At 39.7% G+C, this 21134-nt stretch overlaps 1 protein-coding gene across 4 annotated transcripts in view; it reads left to right on the forward strand.

The window, feature by feature from the left end:
* RNF144A (ring finger protein 144A) overlaps nucleotides 1-21134 on the forward strand; it is a 62023-nt gene that overhangs the window by 4333 nt on the left and 36556 nt on the right. For 2 of the 4 annotated variants that reach the window (XM_015859385.2, XM_015859386.2), the window contains exon 2: nucleotides 11286-11375. The exons of 1 other annotated variant lie outside the window; for it this stretch is intronic. The gene's annotated coding sequence lies outside the window, so the exon portion shown is untranslated. Of the gene's footprint in view, nucleotides 1-11285; nucleotides 11376-19699; nucleotides 19807-21134 lie in introns of those variants that run through there. One more of the 4 variants, XM_015859387.2, reaches the window with a different exon arrangement.

A 21134-nucleotide genomic window follows, 5' to 3' on the forward strand; every position in this document is an offset into this window, starting at 1 on the left:
AAACTGAACCCTACCTGAGCCCAACCTACCTTTGAGCTTGTTTGTGTATATAGCTTCTAGGAAGCAATGAAACAAAGACAGTACTCTCTGAGCTTGGTTACACTGCTGTGAAGTTTGTTCATATCCGTATTGCTTAAGGCAGTTGTGTTTTTATGGGCCTCCAACAATGTTTGCATTTCATGAAAGGAAAATACAGGTTTTTAAAATCTGATTTGTTCTTCTATTGCTGCTTAACAAAGGAGGTTTCCTTCATTTCTCTATGCCTGCATTGAGAAATCATGCATCCAGATGGAATTACAGCAGTGCCCTGCGATCTGGGTGGCCAGGCTTACATCTCTAGTGTGATCTTGTAGCAGCAAGTGAAAATTCAAGGCTGAGCTATTTGCAGTCAGTGTGTATATTAGCCTGGCTTTCTAAGAAAATAGAGATTACGTGCGACTCCCTCTGTGAATGTCTGTCTTTCACTCTAGCTCTTAATAACTTTTAAACCTCTTGACTAATTCCAGTTGCATTTACAAGAGGGGTTGAAGCTTATCTCCAATAAGCCCAGCAGTGGGCTGACAGCAGGCAGCCTGAGCAGATGGAGAGATCCTCACAGAAGGAGCGGCTGCAGCCTGAACTCTTCCTACCACTTTGACACACACATTCCTAGGAAACTGGATTTTGCTGGCTCAGTTGCTTACGAAACAGCTTACGTTGTGGTGCTATTTTATTTATTTATTTATTTATTTTTACTTTATCTCAAACTATGACTTCCTTTATGAGTATTTTGAATATGGAAAAAGAACAAATATTTGATTTTATTCTTTAACCACAAATTACTTTATAATACAGCTGCAAGAGCATGTGGATAGGAAAAAAAAATGGAATCCAAAAACTTCTGTTAGATGTATTGTTATAAAGAACATAATATATGGTGCTTTCATGATGTTAAAATGGTTATTTCAGCTTACTTCCTCCATTTGCTAGCTTCGTCATGCAGCATCAATTCTTTGGAGACCCAGCAGCTTTAAGTTTCTGGCAGCTTTTGTTTATAGGGATCACTCCCTGAATGGAGCATGTTGTATGACAGGACACAAACTGAAACAGTTCAATTTTATTTCTTCTCTGTATTGGTTTTATGTAAACAGTCTGCTTCTCCTGGTCCCTTTTGCTCACTATTAAACATACCTTCTTGACTGTTTTCTTCTTCATGGTGGTTTCATTAATGTTGTATCATCATTTTCCCCTCACGTGTAAAGTATTTCTTATGTTTAGAACCTGGAGTAGAAACACCTACATCTACTTCCTCCCATTATCTCTATGTTACTTTTACCTTTGCACATTGACTTTCTAGCCTTTGTGGGGAAAAGTACTGACCAGAAATATGTGTTGGAGAGGTTTGATTTGTGAAGAGGCAATTCATATTACGTTTTTGGAGAGAGGGAAGAAAGTATATGCACACATGCTATATATATATATATATATATATATATACAGCTCGTCTCTTATTAAAAGTTTTTCATTTTAGCATTTCTTGTGCTCTTTCAACTATATATAGTTGTTGACGCCTTAGATCTAGAGAGGTTTGCAGATGATGTTTCTCTCTACAGTGAATTAGTAGGTTATGTTTGTATAAGTCACTGTTTGTGTAGCTTTCTAGCAAAGCTATAGTGGGAAAATGCACTGGGTTTATTCCCTGTGCCTGGGAGCAGTGAGCCAGCTCAAGTATGTTGTTTGTACTCAAAGCATCCCAGAGCCTGGCCTCAGCTGACCCTCAAGGCCTGACTTGCTGGCTGTGTAGGCCAAAGGGTTGCAGGGCTGTCCTGATGGATCCCGATGGATTGAGGTGATGCTGAGCAGCTTAGCCATGTGCCAGATCAGCAGCTTGCGGGACTCCTGAGGCTGCTTCTGGGTCAGGGCCTTCATGCCTTGGGTAACCTGCAGGCAGAGCACGCAGCAGTTCAGGCTGGTTCGGGGAGGTGAAACACAAAGGAAGGTCCTTAAGCACAATGTCACGGTGACCTTTGAGGTTATTAGATGTGTTGACACCAGCCACTTCATATGCTATCTCGTCTGAAGCTCTGATGGTAAACAGTCAGAGGCCCCAGAAGGTCATGGCACTTCCTCTTCTCGTGCTCACCTGCAGGGTGCCAGTTTATCTCATAGCTTGTTTTTCTTTTTTATCTTCTGAGTTTAGTGCCAATCTCTGGTCTTGGGAACTGTTCCGGTGAGCATGTTTGTGCTGTGTCTTGCACCAAGCAGTGCTGCTGAACCTGGCAGCTGTCCATGCTGTTGTTGGCTCCAGTGCAGCTGGTTGGTCCTGCCCTGTGCTTTGGAGCTGTGTGACTCTAAAGGAGACTGTCTGAACCATCCTTTGCTTTGCTGCAGTTTCTTATGCTGCAAAAGCCACCTGGCATCAAATGGCTGCCATCTCTGGGCATCTGATTTGGTAGTATTCAAGATGTGTCATGTCCCATATTTATCTCCTTTCTTCTGCAATGTAATATCCTGCTGGAGAAGCAGTCTCAGACTTTGACTCTGTGTGGATTTATGTGTTAAAATTCATTCTGTAATACTTTGCCAGTGACTGTTATTTAGGATGAAGTATATAATTCTTGCTTGTTTTCCTGACCCTTTTGCATCTGCAAAGAGGCACATTAGTAGGCTGATAACCCACTTTTCTTTCATCTTTTGTTTCAAATTGACACAGTTTGGAAAAAATCTAACTTCAGAGGGAGCAGCAATCTAGTTCTAGCTGCAGTTCATGTTGGATATTTAGCTTAAAATCAAGTTATGACAAATCCTTAGATGACATCTAAATCCAAAGAGTGTGATAGTCTTTTTAGCAAACTGTCAGTTAGCGCTAAATATTTTCACCAGTCATTTCACATTTCCATTAGCTCCTTAAACAGCTGAAGTTCACAGATTTGAATGAAATCTTGTGTTTATAGCTGTGTTCCCTGCCTTTCAATTTAGACTATTGCTTTGAAGCTTTTTCTGTACTGAAAGGTATGAGTGTTTAAAGGAGGCTTGTTGCTTGTTGTTAGGAGGATCACGGATTTGTTTTCTGTTGTGTGAAATGTCTTCAGGAGGGATCACTGGAAGGGCAGCAGGATCACACAGGATTTCTGCTGCTTCTTCTCACCTTGGGATCTTTCTTCATATAGCTTCAATTATCACACTTTCAGACTGTCCTGTTCTTTTCATTGAAATAACTGGATATTTTACACTGTGATACCAATTCATTCTTGAGGTGTGAAAGAAGAGCAAGGATTGTGCTTTTTTTTTTTCTCCTTTTTTTTTTTTTTTCCTTTCTTTTTGAATTACAGCTTTTGTGTTGTTGTAGGCAGAATGTTAACTAAAAATTTAACTTGGAAAGGGCCAGGATAAAATGAAAAACAGACTATTGTATCTGGATGTCCTACCAAAGTCACCTCGACTAACATAGAAATCCATGTCTTCTAACTATGAAAGGAACTTTCATATAAGACTATGTTAATATCTGTGAAATGAGAATTATCCAGTCCTATTTTGTTAAATTTCTTAAGAATCTGGAGAACTCAGAATATGATATCAAAGAAAGGAAAGTTTTGTTCTATCTCAGAATTTGTTTGTAGTCTGAGTGACTTTGGGCAAGTAGGCTGATATGAAAGACCTGCCAAAGTTACAAAAGAAATCTGCCAGGTTACAATAAGGTCTAGATCCTTCCTAGTTTAAAGATTTATGATAAATGTGTTTTAGACTTTTTAAAATGTTTGTCAGTTGTGCTGAGAAGTTGGCAAAAATCTGGGGTTGTAGCCTTATAAAGGAAAGCAGTAAAGTAACCCTTCCCCCCTCCCCCCCCCCCCCCCCCCCCCCCCCCCCCCCCCCCCTCACTTTACTGAAAAACATACTGACCTTCTTGCAATTCAAAATGGTCCATTCATTCTTGCAGTGGGCTGCTTATCTCCCTGTTGAGAAGGGAGGGGGAAAACCAATATGAAGGGAATGGCACTGTTGGGTCAGCGTTTCTTTGATGGTAAAGAGAACAGCTCAGGATATGCTGGCAACTGCATAAAATTAAAAGAGAGTGACTTGCCTCTAAACAAATATTTGGAGGCGGTGATTGGGGTGACAGGAGGTCTCTTTGCACTTGAGGGTTGTTGTGAGGTTGCAGGAGTTTTGTCTTGGTGTTGGCAAGTAGGTCTTCCACAGTATGTGTGGGAAATCTACTTTATAGATGTCGTATGCATGAGTCTAAGTGTTTTGTGTTAGCTGCTCTGAGGTGCCAAAGTCTCTGCTGCCCAAATGTTTCAGTACTTGAGTGGGAGTGTATCAGAAGTTCCTTTGAGAGTTCTCTTGAAACGTTCATCAACATAGCCCTGATTGTTTCATTTCTATTTTGTGAGGATACAAAGAACCTGAGTGCTTGAAATGGTGAATGCTGTAACATGACAGTAAGAAATAATTCAAAAGACACGTGTTCCTGCCTTGCATCTTGATTGTGCATTGTATTTTGATGCACATGCAAATGCTCAAGAAGGCTTCTTGATAGCTATGTCTTCAGTGGTTGCTTTATCATGTGTTACAGATAGTAAGTGTCAGACTGACTTTTCCTTTGATTAGGGGGCCTCTGCCATTTACAGTTAATATAGACCTACAGTGTTGGGAGCTCTGCAGTGATCAGAAAATGCTTCTGATTTGCCTGAGAACTTTAAATCCAACATTCTCAAATTTCTCTAAAAAGAAGAGCAACTTTTAATATTAGCAGTAATAATAATAAAGACCCTTGACCCTTCAATTTTCTTACTACTTGTTCACTACATTGAAACAGTAAAATGAGGATTTTTTTTTAATTTTTATTTTTTTATTTTTAATTAAGATGGTTTGAAAAAAGTATTTCCAAAAAGTACTCGCTGGTTTTTAATATTGGCATTTCCTCTGGATTCTAATGGTTAATAATAATGAAAATGTCAAAGAAAACAAGATGTGAGCTTCTCAAAAAGAAATAAAGCAAATACAGTTAAATAAAGTGATTTTCATCTGAAGGCAGTACGCTTTGGCAGATGTAATCTATTCTGGGTATGTACCCACATATGCAAATCGCATAAACACAAAGAGTGGCTTCAGGGCAGTCTGTCACAAAATGAACAAGAGTATTGGGCATCTGGTGGTACACATTAAAAGTTCATCTTCTCCAAGATGTGAAAGCTTATGTGTAACATAACTGAATGAGCAGTACTGCATGACTGGGAGGACTGGAGTTATTTTGGAGGCTTCTTAGAGGATCGTCTGGTGTTAGTGGTAGAGGCAGTTGGACTGAATGGGGCCTTTATTGCTGTGGCGTTATGAATTACAGCGCTGCATACCATGTTCTACATGAGTAATGGCACACACAGAGATGGGTTGTGTGCTCTCTTACAGAGCTGTATTTTCCTTACTGACAGTTCTTGTTCAGATCATTGCCATCTCCTTTAACATTCTCTTCCATTCCCTGTAGTCTCCTGTGCTTCTATCTGGGTTAAGGGATTGGTGTTTTTTGTTTTTATCTGTTGGTTTTTGAGGCTAGATGGTAAATGTGAAGCAGAAAATTAATGGCCTATTCCTTATCTAACTCACTTTCCCATCAAAAGACCACAATCCTCCCAGCTGATACAGTGACTCTAGTGAGAAAAGACCACAATCCTCCCAGCTGATACAGTGACTCTAGTGAGTATACTGGTACAACACAAGATACAGGGGGAAGAGCAATGACACACATTCTACAGCTGTAGGGAGAGTACTCCCACAAAACACTGAGACCTTAGGGAGCCTATGTTTCAAGGTAACCCTGTGCTACCAGCTTCTCCCTGCTTCCTTTTTAGCACCTCTGTTTGCCATGGAGAATGCTGCCAGCCACTCCAAACCACCAAACCACTCCAGTTCCATCCCTCTGGCTGTAGGCTGCATGGTGTGCAGTTGTACCTGTTAACACCTCATGAACTGTGGACAGTTTGTAGTCCAAAAGGAATTACCCCACATATTTCTTCTCACCTAGTCAATCCCTGTGTGCCTGAGTTTCAAGAGGCAATTTAAATACTTCTCGGCTGCAAAAATACAAACCCATGGCTTAAAAATAAACTTAAAAATAAACATGTACTTTAGAACAAAAGACCACTCTTTTTCCAGAAGAATACTTTCTGCATTTCAGAGTGTCAGAGATAAGCATTGACTTCTCTGCTCCCTCTGTGACTGACTGTCAAAATGAGGTTAGGTTAAATCTGCGCAGAATTGTAGGTCAGCTTGAAGCTGCCCTTAAACGATAGCTTAATTTTTGTTTAGTGCTTTAAGTGAATAATCACTTCAAGCAGCTCTTGCAAATGGAGGAAGAAAAAATAACCTGCCTTACATTCTCATACATGTCTGAGGGATAGTTAGAAATTATCCAAAATTCAGTCTTTTATTACTCCGCTTGGCAATTCTATGCAAATCATAGCCACAATATTTTAATATTTCTCCTTAAGAAACTAGACTAGCAAGCCATGTGGAAAAAGCAATTTTTTCCGCATTGTGCAGAAATTGTTCAAAGTGGTGTGATATGCCTGCATCTGCCTTTTCACAGGAATCCATACCTTATTTCTTCAGCTTCCCTCCAACCGCTCTTGAAATGCAGTCATTACAAAACCTCCTGCAGTAAAATAAATATGCAATGCCGATTTCATTATGTTAACAGTAGCTTTTGCGTGTTTGTTCTTCACTGGAGGGAAAAATAAATATAGAGAAGACATTTTCCATTCCAGCTTTTTAATGAGCAGGTGTGCAGGGGGAGTCATCTTCTCACAAAGACTTAATTGTGTGTGGATTTCTGTTGCACTACTATAATAAACCCGGTAGTTAAATCCAAGAGAAGACCACCCCTTGTTACAAATCTGAAATGATGAAGATTTTTTTTTCAAGTGCATCCTGGAGTTAGTTGAGCAGTAATAGCTGTCAGCTTCAAAGTAGACCTCATAATTAAATTGTCTGGCTTGCCGTGTTAGAAATACATTGCCCAATTTTCAACACTCTGTATGTGATGTATTGGTGTGAGTGGATTTTATTAAAGAATCTTCTCTCACTTTATTTTGAGCCTTTCTGCCTTCGTGAAATCACATTGCTTCCATAGAGCTTCCCACGTGGGATCTGCTAAGAAATCATCTTAATGTCACAAATCAGCTAGGTGAATAAGTGTTCAGCTGTGGTAGTCTGTACTGTCATTGCCAAGAGAGAATGACGTGAGCTATATATCTGGTAAAACCAAATGGAAGAACTGGAGCACATGGGTGGCTGGTCTTAGAGGTCCATGGGGATTTCACCTCTTGACTTGAAGAACAGCAGAGTTAGCTGACACCAAACAGCCCAGAGCTTTACCCAAAGAGGTCTGCATTTTTTCTCTGCTAAATAGTGTGGTTGCATTCAGTTTAAATCTTTCAAGATGTAACCTCGTTAGCTCAGGGATCACAGGACTTGGCGTTGGTGTGGCATGTGAACATCATGCACAGCAGAATTTCTCTTTGTCCCTGGCTCCTTTACTGCCCTGGGGAGTGATTGCTGCTGAGGGAATCTCACCATCACCCTGTGATTCTTGCCTTTCTCTGTCATGGTGACAGTGTAGGACTGCACAAATGCCATCCCCTGACAGTGTTGAAGGATGCCAGTGAGGGTTTTATTTTTTTGCATAATCACACGTTGTCCCTACAGTAAGCAAAAGTGAGAATCCGAAGCTGAAATTGTGCACATAAGCTGTCAAATTTCATCCTTTTTTTTCCTTTCTGTCCTGAGGCGTTTGTCCTTGGACCCTGTGGCTGCTGGGCCATGAGCTGCATCATCAGCTCTGACAGAATGGAGCTGAGGGAGATGAGTTTCACGGCCATTTGTGCCTCCTGGCTGACACAAAAGCAGATGAACTGTGGGCTGTCACATAAATACAGAGCAGATCCCATAGCCTTTCTTTCCTCATCTGTCACTGGTCCTGTGCTGAGCCTGATGCAGGTTTCCTAATTCTGCCTGTCAGCTTGTGGCTTTGTACAATGGAGCTTACTTGTTAGGAGAGGCATTACAGCATGTCAGCAAAAACACACTGGGTGAATGGAGCAGCAGAAATATTAACAAGTGGAGGTCTGTGGGAAATAAAGCGGCAATGAAAATGCTCCAGAAGGACCGGGCATAGACCAGACGCCATCTCTATTTATTTATTTGTTTGTTTGTTAAAAAGCCAATTACACTGATTACTACTCTGTCTTTCTCATATTTTATAGATAACTAAACAGTCACAACAATGACTTGTTTTTAACGAGGGAAACCAGGTATAAGTATGTAGTGATTTTCTGGACATCTGTAGCATGGGAGACAGCATCCTGGAATGCAGGAGCTCTGCAAGCATACTGCATATAGAACTTCATTTAGCATACCAGTGCATAGCTGGAAGGATTGGAGAGGGACAAGGATTAAATTATCCTTGGCTGGGATTTGTAAAAGAAAGATTCTTCTTGCAACACATTAATGACAGTTTAATATGTACATTCTGCATCTGGTTTTATTTTTCCCATCTTTAAAAGGTCTTTTGAAAACCTGTAGGAGGTATCAAAAAAAAGAGCCACGAGAATTATTAGTGCTGAAACAATTCCTGGTAGTGATTTAATGTGGAAAGGATGAGTTACGAGCAGCTTTTATTTATTTACTTGCCCATGCATTGGTTTTATTGTGCCCTTGTTCAGGTAGTTTTAGGGCAGACCTACAGTCGTCCAAAGACAAATGTTTAAAACATGTCAGATTGGTTGCTGTGTCATGTCCACCTCCATGTGATGCACTGTCCTCCATTGCCAGCAGAGCAATGTCATAGGCAGGTCAGAAGCAGGCTTCTGGCTCTTGAAACACTGGGGGAAAATAATCAAGAGAAAACAGATCGAGAAGATTATTTAAATTACAGAGGGATTTGTTGTTTCTGATGGAACACATTTTTGTCATGTAATTCAAAAGGGCAAGGTGTCATGCAGAGATGATAATTCTGTAGGTCCTCTCAGTATACTTATCTAAGTTTTTGGTTGAAACCCAAGGAGAGGTGGAAGATCTTGAGTACCTGAGTAAACAGTTTGGTTGTCTGATGGGGAAAAACTGCATTTCGTGTGGCTTTTGCATGATCTTTCTGCATGATCTAGATGGCCAGGTTCACCTTGCCTCTAATGAGGCAAGGTGCTGGGTGCTGTCAGGCTGGGTCACCCTGCAGGCTGGGTGGCTGTCAGGATGCTGTCTAATGAAGGGAGAGCCTCCTGGGAAAGCCTTGTGTGGGAGGGGATGTAAGAGTTTTGTCTCCATGCAGAGCTTAACCTAGTAGCTGTGTGTCTTCAAGAAAATGCTGGAGAGGAGGACTGAAATTTCCACTTTGGTTAAGGAAGGAAAGGCCTGCAACAGGAGGTAAATCCCTGAGATCCCCCTGAATTCTGGGGGTTAGAAGAGATGGTGCAGGAGAAAACACTGACAAAAAGGGAATTGTTTCCTTAGATTACTCCAGGCTTTGAAAGACAGAAAAGGGAGGAAGCTGCAGGAAGGCAGTTTCCTTTGTTTTATTCCTCTCCAGCCCACCCTGCTCCCTGTGCCCCCAGTCTCCATTCCCATTTAGGAGAGCCATGCAACTACAGTCACTGACTAAAGCTAAGTAGCCCCACAAGCAAAGCTGACAGGATGCTGTTCTTCAAACCAGTAAATTGCTTTCTCCACCACTGGAGAAAACAGTGCATCTCTTGAGTTGTCCAGATCAAGGCAGACCATGTGTTTGGGCAGTGTTTGTAGCCTGTCTAGCATTCAGACTAGATGGGACGTAGGTAATCTCTGGAATTCAGGCCAACTAGCTAATACATGCGATGCTCCCTCTGACCTTCAGCTCAAGGAAGCTACTTTTTTTAATTAGCAGATGTACCATAATGAAAATAGATTTTGATTGTCATTTCTTCCCTAAAGCATCAAAAGAATGTGGGAAGAGGGCAATAACCACAGTTGGTCCTATTTCCTAATTTTCAAGCAGAATTTGAGGCAATGAAGCAAGTAGGAGGAAAAGGTTAAAAAGTGAGGGGAATGTGCAAGAAAGGAGGAGAGAACCTCCTTTTGGTGACAACAGTTGGATGAACAGCATGTTGGATAGCTCAAAGATGTTACAGTGCATGTGCATAAATGTCTGTGGATAAAAGTTTGTGCAAATAAAAGTTCCCTGAGCTGTCTGGTCACTCTTTTAGCTACTGATGCTTGCTGTTCTTTCTTTTATTCCTTTCTTTCTTTCTTCTTCTTTTTCTTTTTTTTTCTTCTTTTTTTCTTTTTTTCTTTTTTCTTTCTTTTGCTTTTTAAGTATGAGAGTTGGTTTTTTGTTTTTTTCTTTTCTATATCACATCTCTCTAAGTGGAAATCAGTGTGGAAGCTGAGAATGTTGCAGAAATGAAAATGGTCTTTTTCAAAACTTCCAAAGGTTAAACTGTGCCTTGAAATGTGCAGCTGTTTTAAAATGTTACTTTGATAAAACTCATGATTATGAAATTAAGGAAGACCAGAATCTTGTGTGTGTGGCTATAAGCTAATTCCAAAACTGCTTTAAAGAAAACGAACAAAGTAATAAAAGATTGCTTTCATGTTTAAAATCTACTTGCTCCATTTGAGGACACAGCTTTTCTGAGTATTCACTGTAAAGGAGCAATGGTTTCTTTCTCAGAAGTAACACTTGGATAAACTGGAAAATGGGAAATGGCTTGGAATGAAAGCAGCACTCCTGCCAACTGCTGTATTCTGAATTCCTCCTCTTCCCTGGCATTTTATCATATTTATTAAAATGCTCTGCCTACAGACTAGCTTTGCTCAAAGTGGTGGGCTTTGCATGTGATTTTGTGTGTATGTTGTCCTGGTACAGTTTCTAGGAATGCTTTGTTAAGTGTGTGGAATGCTGCCTTAATTCAGTGTAGTTCTTGCACATAAGAAGTCCCTGAATCTACTGCTGTATTCAGCCTGTGATCCTTCAGAGTATACTTTTTGTGAAGCTCTGACCATGAGGACTGAATCTATGTGAGACATTATAAAATATATTTTTCCCCTTCAGGTGTAAAAATACATTGCATTACAAAATCTCTATCGTGTCACTTTTGGAAGACTTATCCCATCCCACATGCTCCTTGAGCCAAAAAGAGTTGAGAGGTGAATTTTTTGTCTTCAGTAAGACCACTTGTGCCACCACACACTTTTCAAAGCTCATTGATGGAACAGAGCGGTGAGTTCCGGTTTTATACAGTCAATCTAAATAAAGTCTGACCCTTATTTTTGTTTTTCAGGCTTGTCTACCTCTGCATCGAGCCAAATTCCTAGACTGGTTGGTGCTGTCTCATGGGATCCCTGTGACTGACAAAGGAGAGCTTGTTGTGGTAGGCGCTTGCATTGACTGTCTTGGCAGCATTTGGCCTGGGCACACGCAGATGCAGTTTCCAATGCAGACACTCTTTCATAGGACTCTTATGCCAACAGGAGCTGGAAAAAAAGCCCCTGAGAGAAGGGCTTTATGGAGGCTCTGGAACTGTTGCTGTGTTCTCCCATAAAAATCAAAACCACATAGCCTGAACTGCTACAGAGGAGGGAATTTGTTAAAGTTTGTTTTTAATTATGGAGCGCTATGATGAAAAAAGCTGGCTTATTTACCAATTAAATGTAGGAAAAAAGCAAAAATCTGCATTCCAGTTAACTTCCTAGAGAAGCCCAGGGCACGGGGGAGTTGTTTTGGTGCAGTTCTATAACTGTCTTCAAAGCATAGTCTTATTGTATTATCTTAAATAGGCTAATTAGGTTTTTATTTTCATCAAACTTTATGCGAGAGCCTGCTTTGCTTTCAGATACATTCCTTGATTTAGTAGCTTGGTGTTCCACAATACTATGCTTTCATTTTTAACCAGCAGTAATAATCCAAATAAGGAAATGCAGTAACAAAAGAAGTGATTTCTTTCTTGAGTTGGCTATAGATCTATATGTACTCATGTCATAGCAAATGCATTTCCAACAAAGGAAAAAAAAATGTAGCATAAGTGCTAATCTTGCCTTCTAGAAGGCAGTAAAAATTCTCTTTAAGTAATGAAACTGTCCCCATTCTTATTCTGCTTGTGGTTTAGAAAAGATCATGTAAACATCACTAGTGCTGTAAGTGCTGCATTATGTTTACCATCATATGTTGCCATATGTGGAAATTAATGTAAATTTCAGATTTTTCATTTGATTGAGCTTGTAATTAGCTATTCAGTGTTTTCCATTTTTGTGAGCAATGCTACTTTTGCTTTCATGCATCTTTTGGAAGTAGTATTGTAAACTCGTATATATACAGACTAGCAGATTTTTTTCTTCTTTCCTTTCAAACTGATATTCTTGGCTTAGCGTTCAAACTTTAACAATGTTCTTGCGTGACTTTTTCTAAGCACAAGAAGAGCCCAGTGTGAAAAAAAGCATAACCATTTCCTCATTGGCTTGAGTTTACGTATTGAATTTTTATACAAAAAGCTGCATGCTTAACTTGAGTGACATGTCTTAGTGTGAGGAAGTACTGCTTAACTGTAAAGTTTGTTGAAATATTTTTCACATAGCATTTTCTTTCCTGCTCACTCTTTTCATACCAACTAGAAAAAAATATTTTGTCACGCTCTTTTTTTACTTACAGAAAAACAGAAATGGAAAGAAATAGTAACAATTGATTTTAAACCAGAGCATTTCAGCATCTTCAATACCCCTTCCTTTAAAAAATGATATTAAATTCATTGCTTATTATTATTTTAAGCAGTTGGTTTAAAACTGTAACATGAAGAACTGGAAATGATTTCTTGTGTCCCTTGCAGTTTGAGCTGTGGATTGTGTAACTTCTCCTTTCATAAACTTTCATCTCACAAGTAATCATTATTTATGCTCCTCATACTTATTTTGGGAAGATGTAGTAGAAACTTTTGGTTCACGTCTGTTACTCTAGAACATTTCTTCAAGTTTCTATAATAAATATATAATAACAAGTTTATGCCCGTTTGTCCTGGCAGTCAATGACATCTCTCTAGCTTAGATAACTCATTTTGTACTTTGTGATGTGTTACCTTGTGTCATTTGCATACAGGTAGTGACTATTTCTCCTCTTGATCCCCATGTGTTAAACAAATAAGCCAGGCATCTCCAGGTCATTACCAAGATCAGCTCTCCATCCTTCTCCCAGGAGAGTCCTATCTCTTCATGCATAGTGGTCCGCCAATGTGAAGCAACCCTGGACTCTTATCAGTCTCTTCCGGGCTTCTGTGATGAGCTTGAACAGTTCAGCCTCACTGTGCTCTTCTATAGCTGAAGTGAGACTTGATTTTGAATCTTTCTGCTTCCTGCATACCCTGGAATGGCTCTGGAGGATTACTGGAATGGTGCATATTCTGGCAGAAGTCTGTATTGGAAAATATTTGTGGCATACGGATGATCATGAGGTATTTGTGTGACGAACAAGAACATACCATACATAATTCAGGCTATTAATACAAAGCAGAAGAGTGCTGCACTGTGATTATCCTTGTCTAGCAGGCAAAAGCCTGCCGTTTCCTTAGTATGATAGTAAACACATTGACAGAACTTGCTGAGCTGCTCTAAGTATTGATTTTTCTTCTCTAAGTATCTTGGGAAAAGCTTGTGCATCTCTTCTTTAGAGATGCTTTCATAGATGTAGCTCTATAGCTTACTCCTGCTCATTAGCTGAGAGAGAAGGAACTAATTGTGAAAATCAGAGTGAAAAATCAGAGTTTGCCAGGAAAAGGCAAACTTCTCTAATAATCTAGCATTGGTTTGAGATTGTGGAGGTTTCTTATGGAGTTGTTTGTCTTCTTGTTAATAACTTCTAAATATTTCTTATGTTCCATTTTGTTGTGAAAGTGTCTTGGCCTTGCATCAGATCACAGTGCCTTGGCTTTGCATCAGATGTCATAGCAAAGTTAATGTATTCTAATTTGCTGTCTATAAGCCCGGTGGCAGCTGAGATCCCTGTAACTGAGTTTGGTGTGCCACAGATCAGGGATGAGTGTGCAGTGTGGATGATCCAGCTCCGGTGACACATACATCATTTCATTATTATTATTATTCTGTTATATTTTGTAGCCAAGCTGTGTTGGTTGTGTCAGACTGCTGCTGAGTTCAGCTTGGAAATTTTGAGAGGGGAAATGAAAGTTAGTGAAGATGTGAATATAAAACGCTTAGAGGTGTTGAGTTTGTTTTTATCAGTCTGTGAAAGGAAGAAAGAACTGTGCTGCAGAGGTGACAAACAGTTTGTGGCAACAGCCACTAGGTAAAGTTCGTTTAATTATAGTTCCTGAAATAAGATGTGAAAGTAAACCTATTGGCTTTAGTCCACAGGAAATCTCCTCTCTGATAGCAAAGAAAGCTTTGGAAGTGGTAAAAGTGGACAATGATTTTTTTTTTCTTTTTCTTTTTCTTCTTTTTTCTTTTTCTTCTTCTTCTTCTTTTTTTTTTTTTCTTTCTTCTTTTTGGAAGATAAAATTTTATAAAGTATCTTATATCAGCTCATTTTAGAGCCATCTGTGTTCCTTGTTTGCTCTGTTGTTTATATGTGCACTGCTGTGGTTTGTGCAAAGTGACAAAGAATGGTCCTAACCAGGCCAGGAATTCTCAGTCTTGAATTAAAAATAAAATAAGTTCTTAGTGTGTTGCAATTATTCCAGACAAACCTGGCATTTGATTGAAATCCTTAGCTGTAGGTTACATCTCTGGGCTTTTATTTCAAATATTGGAAGATTTTTCCCCTCTCTGTTGTTGTGATCTTTTGAGATCGTAGTCTAGATTTATAGAAGGTGCAGATTGAATAAGCTGTTTTGGAGGTAGTACCATATGCTGAGAACTAAATGGGAGGGTTTTTTTTTTTTCTCCCCTTTTGTTTTCTAGAACTGAAATCTGGCTGCAAACGTTTGCTTTTTGAACAGATGTTGTGTGTATGTGAAATGAGCTCTCTGAATAGATTGTTCCAGGCTATGTGAAACTGGCTGCTTCTCTGTTAAGAATGGATTTGAAGAGTTGGCCGACTGGGGCATAGCCCAGTTTTTTCCCCTGTGCAGTGAGTGAAAAGGAAGTAGGGGAAGTTGACCTTGCACACACAAAATAGAGAATGCAGTAAGATTCCAGTACTTAAATGTGCTGGAATGTACTGGCAATCTGTAAAGTGGACAAATAGGCATAATTTAAGGCATTTGTCTGCTGTTGTATATTTTTGACCTTCAAAGAAAAACATTAAGCAATCACTGCAGACCAGTCCTTGTAGAAATTGACTTGTTTCATGCAGAAAGGTCTTGTTATTGCATGTCAAAGTTGGTACCTGAGCTTTCCCAAACAAAGCTTCCACTTTTCTCCTTCTCTTGAACAAGATTCTCTGCAGGTGTGCTTGAGAAACTTTCTTGCACCTTCCTAGATTCAGGGATTGCTCTGGATCCTCTAATTTTATGTTACCAGTTTTTCATTCTCCTGTATTTTTCCAGTGTCCTTCCAAGTAAAATCAGTTCAAAAGCTCTCTCCATGTAAATTCTCAAATTGGTGTTACTGAATCTTCATCCCATCTTGAGTAGCTTGATTCTGAGCTCTTCCTTTTTCTGTGTTCAGCTCTGGTTTGCTTTTTGCATGTCTCCTTTTCAGTTTCGTTTCCCTATGAAATTATTACGTTCAGTTGAAACAGCTGTACAGATAAGAACTGCCAGTGGGAACAAAGCTGCTGAAGAGCTCCACATCACAGGGAAATGATGTGAGTTTCATACTGTCCTTTCCTTTGCTACTAAGGTAGAAGGCTGATTTACAGCTTGCCAAATAACTTTCCTGTTATTCAGTAGCTCTTCTTGCGTCTGTCATAATTTTGAAGTGCTGCTACCATAAAGGCTGGAGCTCAGATCTGAGGAAGAGGCAGATTGGTGGCTGAGTCTGTTGCAGGAACAAGCTGAGTGGTGCAATAGCAGAAGCTGTCTCAGGAGCTGTGGAATGAACTTCTCCAGGAACTTGGAGCCCTCTCAAACCTCACCACTTGCTGTTCCAAGCACAACACCCACTTTTCGACCACGCTTTCTTGAACCAAAACACAAAGTCAGTCTCTCCAGAATAAAAACATTTAATTTTGAGAGTTAGTGGAGAATGCGGGAGAGAGTACAAACTGTCTGTGACAAAGGATAATTATATTCTTTTATGTGCTACATACAACTTTGCCTGCTTTTTCCATCTGCTAACCACTGCTGGTGTCCCAGTATCCCAGGCCTCCAGGTTACTTCAGGTTGCACGCAGGTATTAAAGCAGTCTTCATCAACCAAGCTCAGGTAACTTCTGTTCATAGGTTTGAATCATGTCCAGTTGGCCACTTAGTGACAAAGTGCTGTGACCAATGAGTGGGGGAAGAATTCTCTTCCCCATAGCTTGCATTCCAACTCTAATGCCATTGTTTACACTCCTGTTTTTATGAAACACTTTATAAATGGCTAGTTATTTTCATTCATTTGGTAACTACCATTCAGAAGCCACATGTGGTCAGCTTACGATTTAAGTGTCTTAATATCTTGTATTTTGATGCCTCTTCCTGGTCTGCACGTCCTCTAATCATTACTGTCTTCTGTAGGCCTTTGCTAGCAGGGCTTGGGTTTTCTGTTGTTATTTTAAAGCACAGATTAGATTACAAACGTGCCTGGGATTAATCAGTTACTGACCTAGTTGCTTTGTCGGTCATGTTCTCAAACACACTGTTAATGTGAGTACATGACTTCACCTATTAGGCTTCAGGTGTTTAAAGCCTATGTAGCACTGCCTTGGCTTATGGCCGTTGTAGTAACAGCTACCTGTTCCCTTTTTGTAGTAGTGTTTAGTATGGATGAAAGAATCACTGGATTTCCCATCTTTTCTTGCACTGTGGTATCTTCCTACAATGGTCTGCCTCTGGCCTAAATGAATTATGAAGCCCTTCAAGTACCTTTCTTTGAGCTGTGATTCTCTTATTCCTGTTTGTGCTCATTGCTGTAAGACGTGCTGTCCTTATGTTCCCCCTCTACTTAGAGAAAGGCTTGTTCTGCTTCTTTTGGAGAAGCAACAGCCCTCTGCTCTTTTTCTATCTCCTATGTACTTTTGAAGTAGCACTACTCTGCTAATGAATCTGTTTAATCAGTTTTCTGATGGAAAGAAACAAAAGGGCAGAGTACCCCAATTGATTGGGGCAAAATACTGTATTAGTCGTCAGTGAAGGTTAACCAGGGATTTTAGGAAATAAAGGTGGTACAGATCTGGTGTGGTGGTTATTCCTCATTAATCTTAAAATAGAAATTCAAAGACATTTCAGTGTTCCGTTCCCTCCCTGTAGCAGTTTTGTGGGGTTTTTTTTTTGTTTTTTGTTTTTTTTTTGTTTGGTTTTTTTTTCCTTCCTGTCTAGTTTTAATATTGACCAACTATTTAATCCTAAAAGCATGTAGAGATTTTAACTCCTAGCCAAGCACTTATTGTCCTCTACAAGGGCGACGGTGATGTGTGTGGGGGGGAAATCTAGAGACTGTGACAAAGCTTACTCATACAATAGGCTATCTTTAGGAACATTAATAGCTATATTTTAAGTGAAATTTCTATTACTGGTCTCCTAGATTGCTAGGTACAATAAAGTCAACTAAGGGAGAGAGTAGTCAGATTGAATTTGCTACTAGGAATATCTAAAAAAAAACCACAAGAGCTAATTTTAAACAGTGGGTTGCCACTCATGTTGTTTGGTTTAGAACCTCTGGACCAATTCCTCTCCGTTTCTATTTTAAAACTGGTATGTCAGACCAATGTAGCTGCTCTTTCGCCATCTCCTTAACATAAAACACCATTAAAGTAAAATAGGGAAAATAGGGAAAAGCAACAATTACGGAACTTACAAAAAAGATTCATTTTTTAGTGCAGTGGGTTTTCTTAAAATAGGACATTATGTCTTGAGCTGGGTGGGTGGCACATGTCTGTGCAAGTACCATGTAACTTGGTTTGAACTGTGGTAAACGACCTCATCTGTGATCTTCCCAGAAGCTTTTAAAAAATAAAAAAAAATTAAAAAGCAGGCTTCTGTGGGTTTTTTTTCTTGTTTGGTTTGGGAAAGTATGAACTGAGCATTTTAGATAGTAGGACTCTTTCCAAGTTCAACATGTGGCATCTGGAAAGTGTAGAATATCTTTAACTACCATTTTTTAATTCAGTCTTCTTAATAATAATTTTTCTTTCCAGTGAAATTTTGTTTTCCTAAGTTTTTTGTTGTTGTTGTTGTTGTTTTGGTTTTTTTTACTTTATTTTTATCATTAAAATATTAAATGGTTGAGATTTTGAGTTACTTTTGGTTGAGTAAATGGTTGAGTACCATTTACTCAACCAAAAAATGGTTGTTTTTTTTTTTTTTTTAGTGCTGCATACAAAAGGAAAGGTGCCAGAGCTGTCAAAACTGCTCACATTCTGCTTCTGACATCTTTTCTGACACTCAAATGGGTCTAGAGAAAATGGTTTAACACTAAATTCAGATACTCATGTTTTTTGAAGCAGTAAATTTTGTATCAAGGATATTTATTAGTTGAGCTTCATAACTTTATTATTATGACTTAGCTTCTGAAACCTGTGATCCACTCCAGCACGTACCACGCAGAGCTACTATCTGACTATCTGCAGAGCTTCTAAATCAGATTTTTCCAGATATGACTTAGGTTCAAGGTGTGAGACTTGAGGTGTTTCATGCAGGGAGGGGAATGCCTCTAAGGAGCTGTTTTATGGATGTTTGTTACACATGACAAACTCTCGTGACCTTTTTGATCATTAATTGCTTGCTTGGATATATAAGAGGAGCTCACTTTCTAAAATAGCTTAAGGAATACATTTTTATGGATATCAGTGCTTTAAATATAAATGTTGTTTCTACGTTTTGTTTCTTTCTTTAGGAAGTAAAATGAAAATGCTGTTAATATTAAGTTTCTTTAAAAGCCATCAAAACTCATATATGAAAGCTATTCATCTGATTGATTGTTCTTAAAGCTTTTCTTTATAAGCCCCTAGAATGATGAACACAAATGTAAGGTGCACTAGAAATGTTTTCCCCTCCTTGCCAGAGTAAATCCTATCAAATTTCCCCTGCTTTATGCTGCATGCTATGTCGCTCTGCTAAGAATAAATACATTTTCTATCCTTGTTCTCTGCGTGCACTCTACAAGTGAACAAGTACAGCAGCCTATAAGAAAGTCTAGTGAGAGTAGCATTTTGGTACTCTTGCTGCACAGTCAGAGAATCATAGGGGTTGGATCCCTATGGATCTCCAGGCATCTCTGGAGATAGAGATCTGGAATAGAGGAGACACCCTCCTAAAGCAGATTCCCACAGCAGGCCAGTCACACAGGAAAGCATCCAGATGAGAAGGAGAGTCTGCAACCTCTCTGGGCTGTTCTGTCACACACAAATAAGTTGTTTCTCAGTTTCAGATGGAACTTCCTGAGTCCCAGTTTGTGCCCATTGTCCCTTGTCCTGTCAATGGGCACAACCAAAAATAACCTGGCCCATCCACTTGACTTCTGTCCATTAAGTATTTATAAGCACTGTGTCATGGTTTGATGATTTTTGGTTACTGGCATTCCACATCATAACATCATGTAGTGCACTGGGAGTTAAAGTGTTAATACTCCAGTTCCGGGTACCTGTCCAGAAGAGTAGAACTACATTCCCCAGGGGGTCTTTGCGGTCATAGAGGAGATAGAACTCCTGGCAATGTCACCTCATCAGGTTATTCTCTTCATCGCTCTTCACCTCTCCTCACTGCTGCCTGTCCAGACTGTGCGTATAATTTCAGTATTACTGTAAGGCCTACAGCTTTCAGATACGCTCTCATTATATTCGATTTATTAGCTTCAATTCTAATTATATTGTATTATAGTGCGTTATCTTGCATTCCAATACCATATTTAGTAAATTAGTTTGTTTCTCCTCAGATCACTGCTGCTATTTTTAATTATTTTGGGATTCCCTGTTTCCCTTTTCTGGAGGTGCGGATTTTGTGAAATCCCTCTGCCCCACTTGTCACAGAACCGGGCCGAACCAGCCTGTAAACCATTGACACACTGATAAGATTCCCCCCTCAGTCATTTCTTCTTCAGGCTGAACAGTCCCAGGGCTCTCAGTCTTTCTTCACATGGGAGATACTCCAAGGCCCAGTCACTGTTGTGGCCCTCTGCTGGACTCTTTCCAGTTCACTGTCTTTCCAGAACTAGGGAACCCAGAGGAATCAGAGATAAAGCAGAATGCGTGTGCCATGCTCAGAGCCACTGCCCACTGCTGCTCTCATGAATGTACAGAATGTGACAACATTTAACACATCTGAACTACACGTGACGGAATGATTTAGGTTGGAAGTACCTTCTACAATGTGTATGTTAATTTGGGGAAAGGTCTAATATATTCAGGTCTCTTGCACAAGGTTAAGAGAGCAAAGTCCTATCAGTTTCTTAACATCCTTACTAAATTACCTAGTTGGTAGTGAGACCCATTTATAAATGTAGATCACCCTGTAGCTTTTGTTGTTAAAATTTTTTTTATAAACGAGGAAACAAATACTACACTTCAAGCTCCAAAGGCACCTTAATGTACTATGATTAACCACTGAGTAAGAAGAGAAAACTACATGGGAACTAGAAACGATTAAAGCCCAACACCTATTGATTTTTAAGAGCTGTGCTCAGATTTACAGAGATGCATGGAGAAAAGAGTAATAGTATTCCTCTGCACTCACTCTCTAAATCAAAGATTTGTAGCTTGTCAGTGTTTTTTGTTTAGAAAACTTTAACTTGAGGAGCCTTGAGTACAGCATTTCCAGGGATCTGATCCAGGTCTATAAATATCTAAGGTGTGCGGGGCAAAGTGGAGAGACCAGATTCTTTTCAGCAGTGTGTGGGACAGGACAAGGGGAAACAGCCAGAAACTGGAGCATAGGAAGTTCCGCACAAATGCATGCAAGAACTTCTTTATGGTGAGGTTGACAGAGCACTGGAACAGGCTGTCTGGGGGGCTGTGGAGTCTCCTTCTCTGTAGATATTCAAGACCTGCCTGGACACCTACCTGTGCGACTTGGTGTAGGGAACCTGCTTTGGCAGGGGGGTTGGACTCGA

This window comes from Coturnix japonica, chromosome 3 (assembly GCF_001577835.2).
Source record: "Coturnix japonica isolate 7356 chromosome 3, Coturnix japonica 2.1, whole genome shotgun sequence".
NCBI classification, from domain to species: domain Eukaryota; kingdom Metazoa; phylum Chordata; class Aves; order Galliformes; family Phasianidae; genus Coturnix; species Coturnix japonica.